Consider the following 18656-nt stretch of genomic DNA (forward strand, 5'->3'; position numbering starts at 1 on the left):
ACCATACCCCTTGTTTGCGCTTCTCTTTCCTGCCTCCGCCAGAGGGAGAGCCTGGGAAATAAAACAATCCGAAATCTCAGTCTGTCAATTTCTTGTTAGCTAGGTTAATGAAAAGTTAAGGGGGAGCGGCGTGAAATCATTGGCTTCAGACTTTGGCGCTGAGGATTGAAGTCATACACGCCAACAGTATTCCCCGCTTTTTATTCCATTACCGTGGCAAATAAAGATGTAGCCTGTAAGGAGTCTATTTAGATTAGTAGATATTTAAACAATTCTAAACCATTTAAAAACGTCACAAGGAGGTGTTGGGCATGGAGAACACCTATTTTCTCCTTTCGTCAGATTTTACTTACGTGATAGCTGCGATCTGAGAGATTTGTTCACTGCACTTTCTTTTTTTCAAGTTGAGAGAAAAATAACCCACGTTTACCGGTATAACTGTGGAAGTGCCAGGAGGATGTAAAGTTAAAATTCAACGTCTTCGTTGAATTCGGATGGTATATGTTCAGTGTGGGCATTCAATAACTTAATTGAATGAATTTATGGCAATAAATTTCTTGGGTACCAGATTTTGGATATATGACTCATGATTTTGGGGGGAGGGGGATTGACTTTGAAACTGAGACCAGGAGGCAAAGTGGTTTTTAATTTATTGGACCTGAAGTTTAAAGGGATAATTTTAAAGTTTTCCCCTCTTTCTTCCCAAAGAAAACTGCCCTTTAATTTAAAAACTGACATCAAAGGAGAGTGTGAGTCACCAAATGTTTCTCCTGCCCTAGGTAATATTAAGTGCAGTTTGTATCACTGTTTTAACTCTGTTGCTAAGAAAGAGTGGAATGTCTCCTATTTTGGCTTCAGGTTGTATGCTTAATGTTTTTGATGAAATACATCGATAGAGTTTTTGGTATTAATACCTTTCGATGTGAAGTATAACATCTGACTTTTAAGTTTCCTGTGATTTTTTTTCCTTTGAATTTTACCATGTTTCCTTTGACTGTTTACCATGAGGCAGATTTCTTTTCAATGAAGTGGAAAAATTACTAACAAACTTCAAATATTTTTCCTATTTCTGAAATATCTAGTGAAAATTGGAATTTGAAACATCACTCTCAGGACCTTTGTTGAAGCTAGGTATTTTATATTATAGATTCCCTACCTTGAGCTTTCTCTGGCTTTTTGTCCCTGATAGAGTTGAAGGTATGGTGAGAGATTTCTCGGTGTGATGTGACCTTGTGACCCAGTTGACTAAGGAAGTCCTAGTCTGTGGTTTATCTATGTTTTCTCTTTAGAAATATGAGCAGTTTTAATAGCTGGAGGTTATGTATTGTCCAGGCTTGTTACCGTCTCTGACGTTCTCTCTTTTTTGAGGATTTATTTATTTATTTTAGAGAGTGTGTGTGCCCGTGAACACAAGCGAGCAGGCGGAGGGGCAGAGGGAGAGAATCCTGAAGCAGACTGCCTGCTGACCTGGATCCCCAGGACCCTGACAACATGGTCGGAGTCAAAACCAAGGGTCAGCCACTTAACCTTCTGCACCATCCAGGTGTCCCTCTCTTTTTTGAATGTTTCATCAGATCAACTAATTGTTGGCAAATAGAGACTTACCCGGTGCTTAAATATATTCAGAGTAACTAATCCATGACTGCAGTATGTTTGGCAGATATTGAAAGCTCCTAATAACATCAAACATGCACGTATTTTTCCAAATGTGAAAGCTACGTACAGACCTGGAAAGGAGAGGATAATCCTCTGCAGTAAACTTTCTTCTTTCTGACAGACTCAGACATTTTTTGGAATAGTTTTTATTTCTGACTTTGCTTGTTCTTTCCTATGGAAACTCTGCCGTCTTCCCTGCATCTGTGCCCATTGAAAGAAAATGCTAACGTTTGTTCTTACTAAGGGGGAAAGTATGCTTGAATTACTCAGAGGCAGAGTTGAAGTTGCTTTGCTTCTCCATTTTTGAGAATTTTAGGACTAGAAGGGGCCTTGATAATTCCCTTCATTCTCCTGTTTGAGAATAGTAGAATTGGCTTCTTTCAAACTAGAATTTCCTATGCTCTGCTTGTGCTTTATTTGCTTTATTTCCTCCGAATCAATTCACTAGAAATAAGCTCTTTGTTCTACTAAATTTATTCTGCCTCCTCAGACATCCTTACTGTCAGTAATAATGAAGGCTGCAAAATGTTCCTGGCCCAGTTAAGGCTTAGATCCACGTATGCCTGAGAGAAGACGCCCTGTCCACATGCTGATCGATGTGATGTCTTTATTTACCCACTTTAATCCCTGCCATGAGGGCTTGATAATGAGGGTTGCCATCTCTGTCTCTCTGCCTTAGAACTTCTGGGAAAACATAAATGATGAGTACTGTGTCATGTGAGTCACAGAACCTCTGGAAGACCACGGTTCTGAAGAGGATTATAGTAATACTTTTATTGTTTATAAGATGGCATTTGCTTTTTTACCACATGGCATTGTGGGAGGCGCTGGAAACTTCCACTGCGTTCCTGAGTTCTAGTCCCAGCTTTTTCACTCTCTGGCAGTGTGATCTTGAGCAGCTCATCTACTTTTTTGGCTTCAGTTTTCTCCTTTGGAAAATGGGGGCTTCTTTGGATTCCCTTAGTGATTTATAACGAATTAATAAAATGACATATATATTTTTTAATAGCGTATGGCCCAAATTTCAAAAGATACAAAATGATATTCAGTGAAAAGTATGTCTTACTGTCTCCATGTCACCTTGTTCATTCATTGATGGACATCTTAGGGGACCTTCCAAAGATACTGTGTTAAATTTATAAATATTCCTTTCCCACTCCTAAAATTTGATGATTTTGAGTTTTAGGGTAAAATATAATCCTCTAAACGCTACTATCTACTTTCATCATTGACAAGAGGTGTTTTTAGAATATGAACTATAGTTCCTGCAAGTTTTTTTTTCCTGTGGTAATTAAAGTATAGAAAATAGGACCATAAGTAGTATTTTTCAGTCAGGCTTCTAGAAGAATAAATCTTGCTATTCAGCTTTTGAGGAAGAAACTTCAGTATATAGTTTGCCTTTGATTTTAGGTTTTAGAATGCAATCAGTTTAATAGAGGATTGACTTGTTTCCCTATTGAAACATGGTGTAATTTTGTTATGGCAATGGCATATGAGCTAGAGTTTGTTTTTTTTTTTTTTAAGATTTTATTTATTTATTTGACAGAGAGAGAGACAGTGAGAGAGGGAACACAAGCAGGGGGAGTGGGAGAGGGAGAAGCAGGCGTCCCACCGAGCAGGGAGCCCGATGTGGGGCTCGATCCCAGGAACATGGGATCTTGACCTGAGCTGAAGGCAGATGCTTAACGACGGAGCCACCCAGGCTCCCCAAAGTAGGAGTTTTTTTGGCTGAGTAAAGGTCTTAAGCTGTGTTGTTTTAAAAGGGAAGATCTGTTGAAATAAAATAATCAGTGATAAGGCTTACATTTGGGTATCCTTTGCTGCCTTCATAGTGTGTCACTCATTTGATCTCTTTTGAGCTTCATAGCTCTGAAGAAAACAGGGCTGGTGTTGTGGCCTTCCCCATCGTATAGGTGGGGAAGTTAAAACTGAGAAAGGATGTGATATACCTAAGGTCACATGACAAGTAAATGATGCAGTGAAAAGTAAAATTCGGAAGTAAAATCCAGGCTTTTGACTTCTAGTCCCTCTTCCACACACCCCCCACCATGTATTATCAAAATACCTATTCCACATATTCTGGATGCCATTTTTACAAATAAATGATAACAGTGGATACTGATTACGTTCTAACTATTTTTAGGATGAGCAGTTGAAGAAATCAGACAATTTAGCCAAGTATTAATTTCATCCAATGGAAAGGGAGTGGAAATATGTCTTTGGTATCGTTAGGCAAACAAATGCACTTTCATCTTTATCCAAGAAATAGAAGGGGAATAAACATTCCTGAAGAGAGAAATGTAACTGTGAGGACAGGAGAATCAGGCAAAAGGTAGAATGAGCTTAGATCTGAGTAACATCCCTTTTTAAATCTAGAAAGAAGAAATGAATTCTTTTACTTCTGAATCAAATTATACATTTAAAATAACCTTTCTGTTTGGTTCACTCAAAAGAATGTTTTCTGTGGAACATGCGAAATGAAGAGGGGTTCACTCTAAAGTAATTTTTCTTGCTGCATCATTTGGGGCCAAATGAATGATTAAATCAGTTACCAACTTTTCCTTCTCATTGCCTCTCTCCCCCCAAACAATTCTCCCTTCTTTCTGAAGGAAAGAAATGGGCCCACTAAATGGGCCTCTTAGGAAATGGATTTTCATTCCCTAGCTTCAATTATGTTAGTTCCAGAATTGTGGCAGTCATTCCAGTAAGAGACGGCTGAGCCTAGAATACTAACATTTGTCCTCAGATGAGGAAGGATAGGTTTCAAAGGAGTCTTTTCTCGCAGTTCTAATTTGATCTTCATGTGCCTTTTCCCAGAAGCAGTGTTTTGTTCTAGCCAGAGGTGTTCTTGGTGGCTCAGTACATGTAAAAACACAGCCTTCCAGTACTGACATTTGGGATTGGGACAAGGTGAATCTATTTGTCAATTGACTTAGAGAAAATTACTTTATTAATAGCTATTGCCCCACCTACCTGACACCAGAATCAGTTCAGACAGTGAAATCTGATGACTCCTTTTCACTATGTAACTAATCAACTCCTCCCATGGGTTTCTTCAGAATCCACTCACTGGCTTAGAAATTCTGCTACCTGAAAATACCAAATGAACTGGGATTCTGACTGTGAAAAGATACTCGGCAGACTTATTGAAATATCATAGTGTGAAATTCCGGAGTGTGCTGACCATTGGAGTATATGTGGTTAATGGTGCAGTTTAGCATGCTGAGTTGTTCCACTTTTTGGCTATTTTGAATAATGTTGCTATGAACATTAGTGTCCAAGTCTTTGTGTGCACATATATTTTCATTTCTTTTGCATATATACCTAAGTGGAGTTGTTGGGTCATATGGTAACTCTGTTTTACAACTTCAGGAATTAGCAGACTTGTTTTCCAAAATGGCTGCAACATTTTACATTCCCCGCAGCCAGGTGTTGGGGTTCGTTTCTCTACATCCTCGCCATCACTTGTTATTGTCTATCTTTTTGATTATAGCCCTCCTCATGGATGTGAAATAGCATCTCATTGTGCTTTTGATTTGCGTTCTCTTGATGATTAATTGAGCTTTTTTTTTTATGTGCTTATCGATCATTCTTATATTTTTATTTTTATTTTTTTTAAAGATTTATTTGAGACAGAGAGAATGAGAGAGAGAGAGAGAGAGAGCGCACATGAGGGGGGGTGGGTCAGGGGGAGAAGCAGACTCCCTGCCGAGCAGGGAGCCCAGTGCGGGACTCGATCCAGGGACTCCAGGATCATGACCTGAGCCGAAGGCAGTCACTTAACCAACTGAGCCACCCAGGCGCCCCCATTCCTATATTTTTAGAGAAATATCTGTTCATTTACTTTGCCTGTTTTTAAATTGGGTTGTCTTTTTATTAGTTAGTGGTAAGAGTTCTTTATAGGTATTCTGGATACAATTTCCTATCAGATAAATGATTTATAGATATTATCTCTGTCAGTGGATTGCCTTTTCACTTTCTTGATGGTGTCTTTTGAAGTGCAAATGTATTTTATTTTGATATAGTCCAATTTATTAATTTTTCTTTTTATCTCTTTTGTTTTTGGTGTTGTACCTAAGCAATCATTGCCTAGTCTAAGTTCACAAAATTTAGTCGGATGTGTTCTTCTAAGGTTTTTAAAGTTTTAGCTCTTACATTTAGGCCTTTGATTCATTTGGTGTATGCTGTAAGTGTCCAAATTCATCCTTTTTGCATGTGGATATCCAGAACCATTTGTTGATAAAACTATTTTGAACCTTTTTTAAAACTGAAGTGTCATAGACTACTTTCCAACTTAGTACCTCTAGATCTACCTTATTCTTTTTAATGACCACAAAGTATTATTTTCATAAATGTATGTTATTAGTTGCTCGCCTATTGACAGACATTAATATTATCTTGGGGGGGTTCTATTGAAAACAATGAAAAATAGCATCCTCGTTACATGTATCTTTATATATTTGGCCTAGTATTCTGTAAACTTTGTATGTTTGGGGATGCAGAGTTTAATTTTAGTAGGGGCTGCTAAATTTCCCTCCAAAAAGGTTATAAACTTTTTCTTCAGCAGACTGTGAATGCCCATTTTTACATATTTTATTTATTTATTAGAGAGAATGAGATAGAGAGAGTACATGAGAAGGGGGTGGGATCAGAGGGAGAAGCAGACTCCCTGCTCAGCAGGGAGCCTGATGCGGGACTCGATCCCGGGACCCCAGGATCATGACCTGAGCCAAAGGCAGTCGCTTAACCAACTGAGCCACCCAGGCACCCTGAATGCCCAATTTTAAAGTGAAGCAATTACCATTCATTCTTGTTGCTCAATCCATTATATGTACAGATTGAATACATAGTAGGCACTTAGTAAATATTTACAGGTGATAAAGATGAGGGCAAAATTGAGGGGCTACCTGCAATTTGGATTAGAGTCACTTTAAGCTGGTCATTGAGACAAAGAATATAAAGCCAACTAATGCAGAATTCAGCAGCTAAAAGAAAATTGACATATGAAAGTGGGAACAAAGGTAGCCAAGGTTATGTAGGTGACATTCTTATGTTCTTTACAGATTAAATAAAGCATATTGTTTGTGGAGTCCAAGATGTTTACTGGCAATTATGATAAAGGATTGCCACAAAAACTGTTCCAGAAGTATATAATAAAAGAAATTTTGATTGACAGGTATAAGAGTTGTAGTTAGCAAAATATAATTAAATGTATGACGGGAAGATGTACCACCTTGGAAGTGCTAAGATTAATCATTGTTGTCTCTCAAATGTGGTTTGATAAGAGAATTATCAGTACATTAAGTTCAAATTTAAGAATGTATTTGAAAATCACTGCTTCCAGCTTTTCTGATATGGAGTAATGATCTCAGACTGACTAATCTTGGCCAACAGAACTGAAGGTCAGCTATGTAACAGAAATGACACTATTGTATAGTGTGAAACATTGTCCCGCTTAAGCTCATAACTGACAGAGGAAATAAAGGAGAAAACCAAAGAACAGAGCAGAAGTCTCTGTCATCTCTGGTAATGCGTATGCTGATAGGGTAGGTACTATTTTATTAACTGTGAAAGGTACATCCACAGTTTTAAATTAAAAATAAAGTTGTTTGGGCACCTGGGTGGCTCAGTTGGTTGAGCGACTGCCTTCGGCTCAGGTCATGATCCTGGAGTCCCAGGATCTAGTCCCGCATCGGGCTCCCTGCTCAGCAGGGAGTCTGCTTCTCCCTCTGACCCTCTTCCCTCTCGTGCTCTCTATCTCTCATTCTCTCTCTCTCTCAAATAAATAAAAAAAATAAAGTTTTTTCTTTGAAAAATGATTTTTGGTTTACAGTAACTTTTGTTCAAATTATTTCTCATAGTTAGGCAGTGATCTTTTATCAGTTTCTTTATTATTTTCCATAGCCATACAACTATAAGATGGAGACAGTAATATCTAATTTTTACCTACTTTGGAAAGTCCAAAAGTAAGAGATGATGAATTAAAATATTTCTTTAAGGCATAAGTCAAAGGACTTTTTTTTCATCTAACTTTAAAATTCATTTGTTTATCAAACGTTTGTTTCACATCTTCCATGTTCTAGGCATCACGTGCCATGAACAATGCTGAGTAATGTTAGAAAGTACTGATGTTCGTTAAGTTTCTTTTGTAATTTTGCTTTTCTTTTGAGTGTTAGAGGTTTGTCTCAAGAGTCATAAAAGAAATGACTATGCATGTTGCTTAGCTTATCAGAGGCACTGTTTTGGCAACTGCTCTATGGTAGTGAAAGCAAGAGAAGCCCCAGAGAAGCTTAAGCTTAGAGTGCATCTCCTGATACCACAGCTTATAGCAGAAACGCCCTATATAAGACACTGACGTGGATACATTTTGCTTCATTACCCACAAGCTTGCACTCTAATCAAAAGTATGCACATACCCCTTAATAGATCCCTCCTAAAAGTGTCAACTGTCTTCCTAAAACTGAGCAAGTTGCTCCTGTGGGTGTTCTGGGGGTTCATGTTGCTAACCAGGATAATGGCATCAGTTTTGATTTCTAGTTGAAAAATAACCAACAGAAATTCTCAGGGTTGTGAATTCAAGACCCACATTAGGCATAGAGCTTACTTAAAAAAAAAAAAAAAAAAAAACTTTAGGGCCGCCTGGCTGGCCCAGTTGGTAGAGCATGCAACTCTTGGTCTTGGTCTTACCCACATTGGGTAAGAGATTACTTAAGAAATAAAAATAAAAGGGGTGCCTGGGTGTGTCAGTTGGTTGGGTGTCTGCCTTTGGCTCAGATCATGATCTCAGGGTCCTGGGATCAAGCCCCTTATCCAGCTCCCTGCTCAGCGGGGAGTCTCCTTCTCCTTCTGTCCCTCCCCCTTGCTTGTGCTTGCCCACTCTCTCTCTCTTTCTTTCTCAAATGAATAAAATCTTTTTAAAAATTCTAAAAAATAAACAACAAAATCGACAGTCTCTTTTATCTCATTTTAAAATGCAGCCATTAGGGGCGCCTGGGTGGCTCAGTTGTTAAGCATCTGCCTTTGGCTCAGGTCATGATCCCAGGGTCCTGGGATTGGTAGGCATGGGGCTCCCTGCTCCGCGGGAAGCCTGCTTCTCTGTCTCCCACTCCCCCTGCTTGTGTTCCCTCTCTCGCTGTGTCTCTCTCTGTCAAATAAATAAATAAAATCTTAAAAAAATAAAATAAAATGCAGCCATTTAAGAGCTTTCAAGTGCTTGGGTCGGCAGCACATGTACTAAGCCTTCGAGATACTTTGAGCACATGTAGCAATTAGTGGAGATCAGATAAGTGTGCTTATAACTGAGACATTGGGTTGATTAATACATAGCAGAACATTGCTGGCTTCTATATTGATTTCAACCATTTATAGTTTCAAATTGTTTTATTCTTAGTTATATTTAGTGGGCTAAGAAGTTGACTTTTAATATGTATATTTTAAATGTCTTTACATGGTACTGTTGTGAAAAAACTCAGCTTTTTCCTTTCTAGATGAGGGAAAACCCAGTCCCTTTCCTACTGTGTGTTCCTTTCCTGCTATGTGTTTCTTCCCTGTGTCTCTCCTTAACTTCTCACACAGAACACTTCACTTCTGACATTTCTGGTCCCCAAATGTGTGGGGTTTTTTCCCCACAACAAGCAATTCTCTCTGACACCACTTGGGTGTCCTACAATTCAACTGAATTCTGACACTATCTACCAAGATAGTTTCGGATCCCACAGGTTAAGGGCTTGGTCCTACAAGACTGCCCCTCCCCTGCTACCTCCATTCTTCAGACGTCATTCACAAGCCGTTATCACCTGTACTTCTGACCAACTGGCTATAGACAGTAGGTTCCAAAAATCCCCTCCTTGGGTTCAATTAATTTGCTAGAGCAGCTCACAGAACTCAGGGGAACACTTAATGTTTACCAGCTTATTAAGGGATATGATAAAGGATGTGGAAGAACAGCCAGATGAAGAGATACATAGGGCAAGGCCTGGGAGGGTCCCAAGCAAGGAACTTCCATCCTAATGGAATTGGGGTATCTCACCCTCCTGGTGTGGTTGTGTTTGCCAACCTGGAAGCTCTCCAAGCTCTCCATTTGTGGGATTTAATGGAGGCTTCATCAGATAGGCATTATCAATCATTTTCAGCCCTCCCTTTTCAAGAGAATGAGGAGCAGGGCTGAAAATTCCGAGTATCTTACCATGGTTTGATCTTTCAGGTGACCAGCCCTTCATAGGTACAAAATTCAAAAGGATTGAAACAGTACATAATGAAAAGTAAAAATGCCTCCCTTTCCCCTGCCTATTTAGTTTTCCTCCCTGAAGGCAACACTGATATCAGCTTACTGTGGATCCTTCCAAAGATACTCTGCATTGCAGATGAAAGATATGTATATATTTTTTCTTTCATAAATGGTGGTAAATACTCCCCAATTATCGGCACCTTGCCTTTTTTCAATTAGTAAAACATCTTGGAAATTGTTCCAAATCAATATCTCTATATTTCTATATTTTATTCATATCAGTGCTTTTTTTTAAACAGCGGCATGGTATTCCACTGTATGGATATGGTCTCAGTCCCTATTGATGAACATTAGAGTGTACTATCTTGTTATTACAAACAGTGCTACAGAGTCATATAAAGTTTGTAATCATATGGGCCGCCTGGGTGGCTCAGTTGGTTAAGAGACGAACTCTTGATTTCAGGTCATGCTCTCAGGGTTGTGAGATTGAGGCCTGTATGTCAGGCTCTGCGACAGCCTGCTTTGGGCTCCCCACTGGCTGTGAGGCCTGCTTAAGATTCTCTCTCACCCTCTCTCTCTCAAAAAAAAAAAATTTTATAATCATACTGGACAGTTGGCTAAAGTTGGGAAATCATAAGTCAATAAAGAGTATAAATTGGCCTAAAGAGTTTCTCTAAGAGTGTAAGTTGCATTCGTTAGTGATCAGAAATTTTATATTTCATACCAACGTATTTTTAACATTTCAAAAACTAATGTTAGAGTGGGCACCTGGGTGGCTCAGTTGGTTAAGCGACTGCCTTCGGCTCAGGTCATGATCCTGGAGCCCCAGGATCGAGTCCCCGTATCAGGCTCCCTGCTCAGCAGGGAGTCTGCTTCTCCCTCTGACCCTCCCCCCTTTCATGTGCTCTCTCTCTCATTCTCTCTCCCTCAAATAAATAAATAAAATCTTAAAAAAAAACCCCTAATGTTAGGACAAATATGTGATGATTGTACACAATTGAACTTCTTATTTGTTGAGGGTAAAGATATAATGAAACCCTAGGAGCTATTGGAAGGTTAGAGTGGAGAGAGGGAAAGAGTGGGACTTGTGTTTGTTACTTTTTTTTTCTTACTTCACTGACACTATTTCTGATAATTCCTTATGGAAGTTTTACTGTAAAAATCACTGCCTCCTCTTTGATGAATTATACTACCAGAGGCCGCACATTTTATTTGTAGTTGCTTGAATGTATTGAGTCCCCATTATTATTTTATAAGTAGTAGTAGACCATTTTATTTTGACACAAAGATTTTCTTTAACATTTATTAATGTTCGTGTCATTAAATATAAGCTATTTTGAGCAGTACCTATATCTCAAACTCTTACATAACACATAGACAAAGTAGAGATTCAGTAAACCATACGGATTTAATGTGTGCTTTCTATGTACCTGACACTATTTTAATCATCTTCTTAATTTGTTCAAATCTTATATGGTCATATGAGATATTATTATCGTTATGTTGTGCATGGTGGGCAGAGTTTAATAACTTGTCTGAGAGAGAAAGTAAAGGATCTGGGATATTAAAAAGCCAGGGAATCTGGATCCAGAGGCTGTCCTTGAAACTATTCCTCTGTAAAGTTGATTGACTTTACTTTCATTCTTAGATGTTTTATGAGATCATTATAATTATCCCCTTTGTTAGGGAAGGAAAATGTAGAGAAGTTAAGATTGTTTGCACAGAGTATGTTTATGGAAGGGAGGCCTAAAGTTAGGGTATTGATAGGCAAAGATGCCTGCCGGAAGAGGATAGATTTTTATCTTCTGGACTTTGAGTGGCAGAAGTCCATTCTGCCATTCATTGCTCAACATGTTGAGCAATCACTGGTTTGACTATGGTTTAAAGAAAGCAATTTATATGTTTAAGTAAATTGTTCTTGTCCTTTCTGTTTAATCTGTCAATGTAGTGGCTTTTTTATCTTTCCATAACAAAACAATTCACAAGGAAGGGTGGGTTGTTTAAAAATAAAATAGAATTGGGGTAGCAGGAAACAAGAATGATTATTCACTCTGCTCTGTAGAGAGGGATTGTATTATGTGTCCACGTCAGCGCCAGAAGAAACTTTGCAGGAGTCATGAGCATTATGGTCGGCTTCACTAACTGAATTTCACTGGTTTTTAAATTCAATTTTAGGATTCTTGTAAATATAGTGCAGTCTTGCAATGCTCTTTCTTTTTGATATTTTATCATCTGACATCCCATAGAAAGGGGCAAAATTCAGAATGATGTTGTTCATTGAAAGAATTGGTCAGGAAAAAAAGAGAAGGAAGCCTCAAGAAACAAAGACCAGGTACTATATTTGGGGGAAAAGAGGAATCTCTTCAATGGTGTTAGTAAAGGTCTGATATTTATTAAAGTAAATCTTGGCTGAACAACTCCAGGGAGGTGGGTAAAGTGGGGACTTGGGGGTGGATACATGTGGGGAAGGAATGCTTCCCTGTTCCCTTTTCCTCGGTTTTTCTGGTCTCTGATTCATCTGCATCTTTTCAGCAATTATGAGTTCACACCCATATTCACATTTATAAATGTTTATCATGTGCATATAAAATAATGAAAATAGCTTATATGTAGTTTGTCAAAATTCTGATTTCTTTGTGACAAATGCGGTATATAATTTCATAGGTACACATGCCAAAATTCCTTGGCAGTGGGAAATGAAGTGAAGAATTTCACATTATGACAAAAATATTATGACTCAGTGATTGGGAGTAAATGTATTAAAATTTCAGGTGCATTCACTTGAAAAGCATATGGGAAATTAAGGCTTTTCACAGGAGTTCTAGAGGAAACATTTTAAAAAGAAATTGTATTTTGGGATGCCTGGGTGGCTCAGTTGTTAAGCATCTGCCTTCAGCTCAGGTCATGATCGAGCCCCGCATCGGGCTCCCTGCTCTGCGGGAAGCCTGCTTCTCCTCTCCCATTCTCCCTGCTTGTGTTCCCTCTCTCGCTGTGTCTCTCTGTCAAATAAATAAATAAAAAATCTTAAAAAAAGAAGTATTTTGAAAGGGTCTCTAAAAATATGGAATACAAAACATTACTTTGCATTGGTTGTTGGTATAGTTGAAGGGTATGCTAAGAGGGTGAAAGGCAGTGTCTTTTCTCCTACAGAAAGTTACCTGTTAATGGAGTGTTTATATGCATCTATATTTTTTCTTAGATCTCCACTCTTTGGCCTTTCTAAAAGAAAGTTTGAGTTAGAGATGGCAGCTGTAACTACCTATCAGCTTTAGGTGTCCTAGTATTCTTGGTCCCAAATAAAATGTAAAGTATAGTATCCTTTCATATAGTGATTGAGAGTATAAAATTTGGAGCTAGATTTCCTGGGTTTGGATCATGGCTCTACCATTTACTGATTGTGGGACCACAGAACTTAGCTGTGCCCCAGTCTCCCCAACTGTAAAATAAAAGTTGAATTACTTCAACTAAATAACCTATACTGAACTCAGATCTCAGATCTCTCAGAGCCAGTTAAAAATCCCAGGAGAGTTTGATTACTTCCACTTATATCAGTGTTTACCCCAGTCTGTTAGTTTATGGCCATGGAGACAGGGCTATCCAGAATAAATAAGCTGTACAGACATGATCCAGACATTCTGTCTTGTCAGAGATAGGGGATTATTTTGGCAAGGCAGAAGCTTAAAAACACAGTATTGATGCTATCTTTTTTTTAAAATTAAAGATTTTATTTTTTAGAGCAGTTTTGGGTTTGTAGAAAAATAAATGGAAGTACAGAGAGTTCCCATATAGTCCCTCATCCACCCCACCCTTTTCCAATATCATTAACACTTTGCATTAGTGTGGTACATTTGTTATAATTGATGAGCCAGTATTGATATGTTGTTATTAACTAAAGTCTGTAGTTTACATTAGGATTCACTCTTTGTGGGTATTTTCTGTGGGTTTTGACAAATGTATAATGGCATGTATCTATCATTACAGTATCATACAGAATAGTTTCACTGCCCTAAAAATCCCCTGTGCTCTACTTATTCATTTCTTCATAGATCTTTTTGTTGTTGTTGTTTATTTTTTTTTAAATACAAGTATAATGAACATACAGTGTTTTGTTAGTTTTGGGTGTACAATATAATGATTCAACAATTCTATACATTTCTCAGTGCTCACCAAGATAAATATACTTAATTCCCTTTATTTCACGTCCAACCCCCATCCACCTCCCCTCTGGCAACCACCAGTTGGTTCTCTGTATTTAAGAGTCTGGTTTTTTGTTTCTTTTTTTGTTGTTCATTTGTTTTGATTCTTAACTTCTGCATATGAGTGAAATCATATGGTATTTGTTTTTCTTGAACTGACTTCACTTAGGACTATACCCTCTAGGTCTGTTTTTACTATTTCTAGAGTGTTGCCTTTTCCAGAATGTTATATAGCTGGAATCATACAGTATATACAGCTATTTTAGATTGAATTTCTTTCACTTATCAGTATATCTTTAAGGTTTCTCCATGTCTTGTGTGTGTGTGTGGCTTGATAGCTCTTTTCCTTTATCACTGAATAATATTTCATGGTATGGATGTACCACAGTTTGTTTATCCATCCACCTATTGAAGGACATCTTGGTTTTGGCAATTCCAGCTTTTGGCAATTATGAATAAAGCCGTTATAACCATAATAAAAATATTCATGTGCAAGTTTTTGTGTGGACAAAAGGTTTCAGCTTTTTGGGTAAATATTAAGGAACACAACTGCTGGATCCTATGATGAGAGTAGATTTGGTTTTGTAAGAAACTGCCAAACTGTCTTCCATAGTTGCTGTGCCATGTTTTACATTTCCTCCAGCAATAAATGAGATTTCTTATTGTTCCACATCTTTGCCAGCATTTGGTATTGTCAGTGTTTTGGATTTTAGCCATTCTAATAGGTATGTAGTGGTAACTCATTGTTTTTTTCTTTTTTTCATTTGCCGTTCTGTAATGGCATATGATGTAGAACATCTTTTCCTATGCTTATTTGCCATCTGTATATCTTCTTTGGTGAGGAGTCTGTTTAGATCATTTGCCCATTTTTTATTGGCTTGTTTTCTTGTTGAGGTTTTTGTTTTTTAAGATTTTTTATTTATTTATTTGACAGAGACACAGCAAGAGAGGGAACACAAGCAGGGGGAGTGGGAGAGGGAGAAGCAGGCTTCCCGCTGAGCAGGGAGCCCCATACAGGGCTCGATCCCAGGACCCCGGATCATGACCTGAGCCGAAGGCGGATGCTTAACGACTGAGCCATCCAGGCATCCCTTATTGTTGAGTTTTAAGAGTTTTTTTATATATTTTGGGTAGGACTCCTTTATCAGATATGTGTTTTGTAAATATTTTCTCTCAGTTGACATTGTTTTTCACCTCCCCTCCGCTTTTCTTTTCTTTTTTAAAGATCGTATTTTCGTATTTATTTCCTTATTTCTTTATATGAGAGAGTGAGAGAGTACAGGCAGGGGGAGAGGGAGAAGCAGGCTCCCGGCTTAGCAGGGAGGCCTATGTGGGGCTCAATCACTAGGATCATGACCTGAATTGAAGGCAGATGCTTAACCGACTGAGCCACCCAGTTGCCTTGGTCTCTGCTTTTCTATCGTAATTTCCTAGTTGGCAGAGCTGCAACTGCATTGTTCTTGTTGGTCAGTGAGGTTCAGTATCACTAAGTGGTGACACTTACATAGGCTTCCCAGCAAGATTCTCACATATGTATCATAGGATATAGGAAATTGTAAACTTCCTTTTTCTAATATTTTCCCCCCAGATATTAATTATTGCACAGGTAACAGAGGAACAACAACAACAAAAAAGGGACGGCTACCCCAAATTCTAATATCTGTTCTTCTTTTGCCTGTATTCTCTTTACTTGTCCATGTGGGAAGTAGTAAACTTGATTACTTTTTGAGGTTACCACAACAATTTGCCACCTTTAAAATTTATTTTTATATACTTAGTATATAAACTTAGCTAGTTAAATGAAAGACCCATGTTTTTATGTTTCTCTTATTAGTAAGAAAATGGACGTTTTGAAAGATTGTGGAAATAACTCAGTAAATCAGTAGTAGAGTGGAGAAGAGACCCTCTTCTCTCCTGTCTACTTATTCTGTTTTCAAATCTATTAGAATTACTGTTACTGTTACGTTAGCATCCTGTCCTTGCTGTAAAATGCTGATGCTGTCTGGATGGACTATATTGCCATTATAGCCTAGGACAATCTTTTTAAGCCCCAACTTTGGTACTTGAGACGTCTTTATAAGGATACAGATAGTTCCCCAATTTATAGCTGTATTAATGTTCTGAATGTTGGTATGAATTGGTTGTTTGGCATTTAGGGTGTTTTCCCATAGAAAAATCTTTGCCTTGTTCCTGATCTTAGAGGAAATGCTTTCAGTTTATCACCATTGTGTATTATGTTTGCTGTAGACTTTTCATATATGACTTTTATTATGTGGAGGTAGTTTCCTTCTATTTCTATTCTATTAACTGTTTTTATCTTGAAAGGATCTTGAATTTTGTCCAATGCTTTTTATACTATACATCAATTGTTTTTGTTTCTTTTGTTGATGTGTGCCTGTTTTTGAGAAGCAGGGTTACAGAGGGAAAGAACAGGGACTTTGGTGTCTTATATATTTGCATAAAAATTTGGTTTTGTTTTTTCTAATTTTTGTGACCTTAAGCTTGGCTTAGTAAATTGCTTAATCTCCTGGAGCCACCTTTTTTCATCTATAAAATAAGTAAAATAATAGCAACCTTACGTGGTTCAAATGAATAGTAAGATTTATATGTATAAAGGCCTAAGCACTCTCCCTAGCAAATAGAACCTTTTCCTTTCCTTTCACCTCAATGACATGAGTTTATTATTGTATTTCTGTTGTTGTTAGGCTTTGAGTTCATATTAATATTATTGGTTGGGGTTCATATTAATATTATAGTTTGTTTTTACTTTTAAGGAGAATTGTGAGGAAACTTGTAGTAGACTTAAAAAAGAACAAGATGGTTAAATTTAAAACTATTTTAAAAGGCAAAGTTAAAATATCTGTGGTGTTAGAATACATATGGTCAAGGGATAACTAAATTATAAGAATTTATTCAGAATATGACTCCAGTATATCAAACAAGCAAAGGATTTAAATTATTGAAGAGAGACTTTGGACACTAAATAATTTTTTATAACCTTGAGCAGGTTAATCTAAATGTGGACTACCAAGAGAGATAATTTCCATTTTATGTATGATCAGCACTGATCATACTGCTGGTGGAAGTATGAATTGATGTAGTTTGTTTGGGAAGTTAATTTGGCAAACAACTAGTCATACCCTTTGACCAGTCTTCTCATTCCAAAAAGGATTTAGGTCTACCCTTAGTAATCCTATTTCTGGGAATCTGTCTCAAAAAGAAACCTTGAAATGCAGATATAAGCTTTATTTAAATTTGTTTTATGTATTTATTAATGAGGTATAATCTCTATACAGTAAAATACACATTTTAAGTGTACAGTTCAAGGACTATTTTACATTTATATATATCCCTATGATGCAGCTATAGAACATTTCTATCACCCAGAAAGTTTCCTTGTGCCTCTTTCAAATTTTATCTTTCCTCTACCCTCCACCCCGCAATGGTAACCATTATTCTGATTTCTATCACCATAGATGCTTTTGGTGGTTCTTGAACTAATATAAGTGAAACCATACAGTATATACTCTTTCATGCAAGGCTCTTTTCTTTTTTCTTTTTTAAGATTTTATTTATTTATTTGAGAGAGAAAGGGAGACAGAGATAACAAGAGCCAGCAGGAGCAGGGAGGAGAGGGAGAAACAGGTTCCCCACTGAGCAGGGATCCAGGCCTGGGGCTCAATCTCAGGACTCTGGGTTCATGACCTGAGCCAAAGACAGACACTTAACCGACTGAGCCACCCAGGCGCCCCCATGTAAGGCTGTTTTCAATCAGCATAATGTTTTTGAGATTTAACCATGTCGTTTATGTATATTACCAGTTCTTTTTACTGCTGAGTAATATTACATTGAATGACTATACCACAATTTGTTTTTTTGTTGTTGTTCTTCTGGTCTTAGACATGTGATTCTAGCTTTTGGCTTTATGAACATTCTTGTACAACTCTTTTTGTAGGCATATGTGCTAATTTCTTCTGGATATAAATCTATAACACTTTTTGTTATTAAATTAACAACAACTATGAGCGCTGCAGAGCGTGAGGGCTGTGGTGTGCAGCCAGAGTGCGGGGGGGCGCACACTGCCTGCTTTGGCCTGGGGGGCGGCACGGAGGGCAGGCGCCCAGTTGGGTGCCCGGGGCGGCACTGTGGGAGGGTGCGGGGAGGGGGGTGGGGGGGGCAGGGACGGAATGACAATCGCAAAGCTGCCTGCAGTCTCCTCTGCTACGCGTGCATAAATTCACATACAAGCATGAATGAATAACAAGAGAAAATGGTATTGGAACAGTGGGAATCAGCAATTTTGCACAGGAAGCTTTGGGAGATGTTGTGATGTTGTTTACTGTAGTCTGAAGTTGGGACAAAATTGAACAAACAATGTGAGTTTGGTGCTTTGAAAAGTATGAAAGCTGCTAGTGAGCTCTATTCTCCTCTATCAGGAGAAATAAATTAATGAAGCTTTTGCAGAAAATCCGGGACTTGCCAACAAATCTTGTTATGAAGACGGTTGGCTGATGAAGATATCACTCAGTAATCCTTCAGAAGTGGATGAATTAGTGAGTGCAGAAGCATATGAGAAA

At 38.0% G+C, this 18656-nt stretch overlaps 1 protein-coding gene across 2 annotated transcripts in view; it reads left to right on the top strand.

Annotated features, from left to right (window-relative positions):
- TULP3 (TUB like protein 3) overlaps positions 1 to 18656 on the top strand; it is a 58859-nt gene that overhangs the window by 709 nt on the left and 39494 nt on the right. The window contains exon 2 of one of the 2 annotated variants that reach the window (XM_073886954.1): positions 1389 to 1513. The exons of the other annotated variant lie outside the window; for it this stretch is intronic. The gene's annotated coding sequence lies outside the window, so the exon portion shown is untranslated. The remainder of the gene's footprint in view (positions 1 to 1388; positions 1514 to 18656) is intronic. 2 annotated transcript variants of the gene reach the window in all.

The sequence above is a fragment of the Callorhinus ursinus genome, unplaced genomic scaffold (assembly GCF_003265705.2).
Source record: "Callorhinus ursinus isolate GAN/ISIS: 27379988/994484 unplaced genomic scaffold, GSC_fseal_2.0 scaffold74, whole genome shotgun sequence".
In the NCBI taxonomy this organism is placed as follows: Eukaryota; Metazoa; Chordata; class Mammalia; order Carnivora; family Otariidae; genus Callorhinus; species Callorhinus ursinus.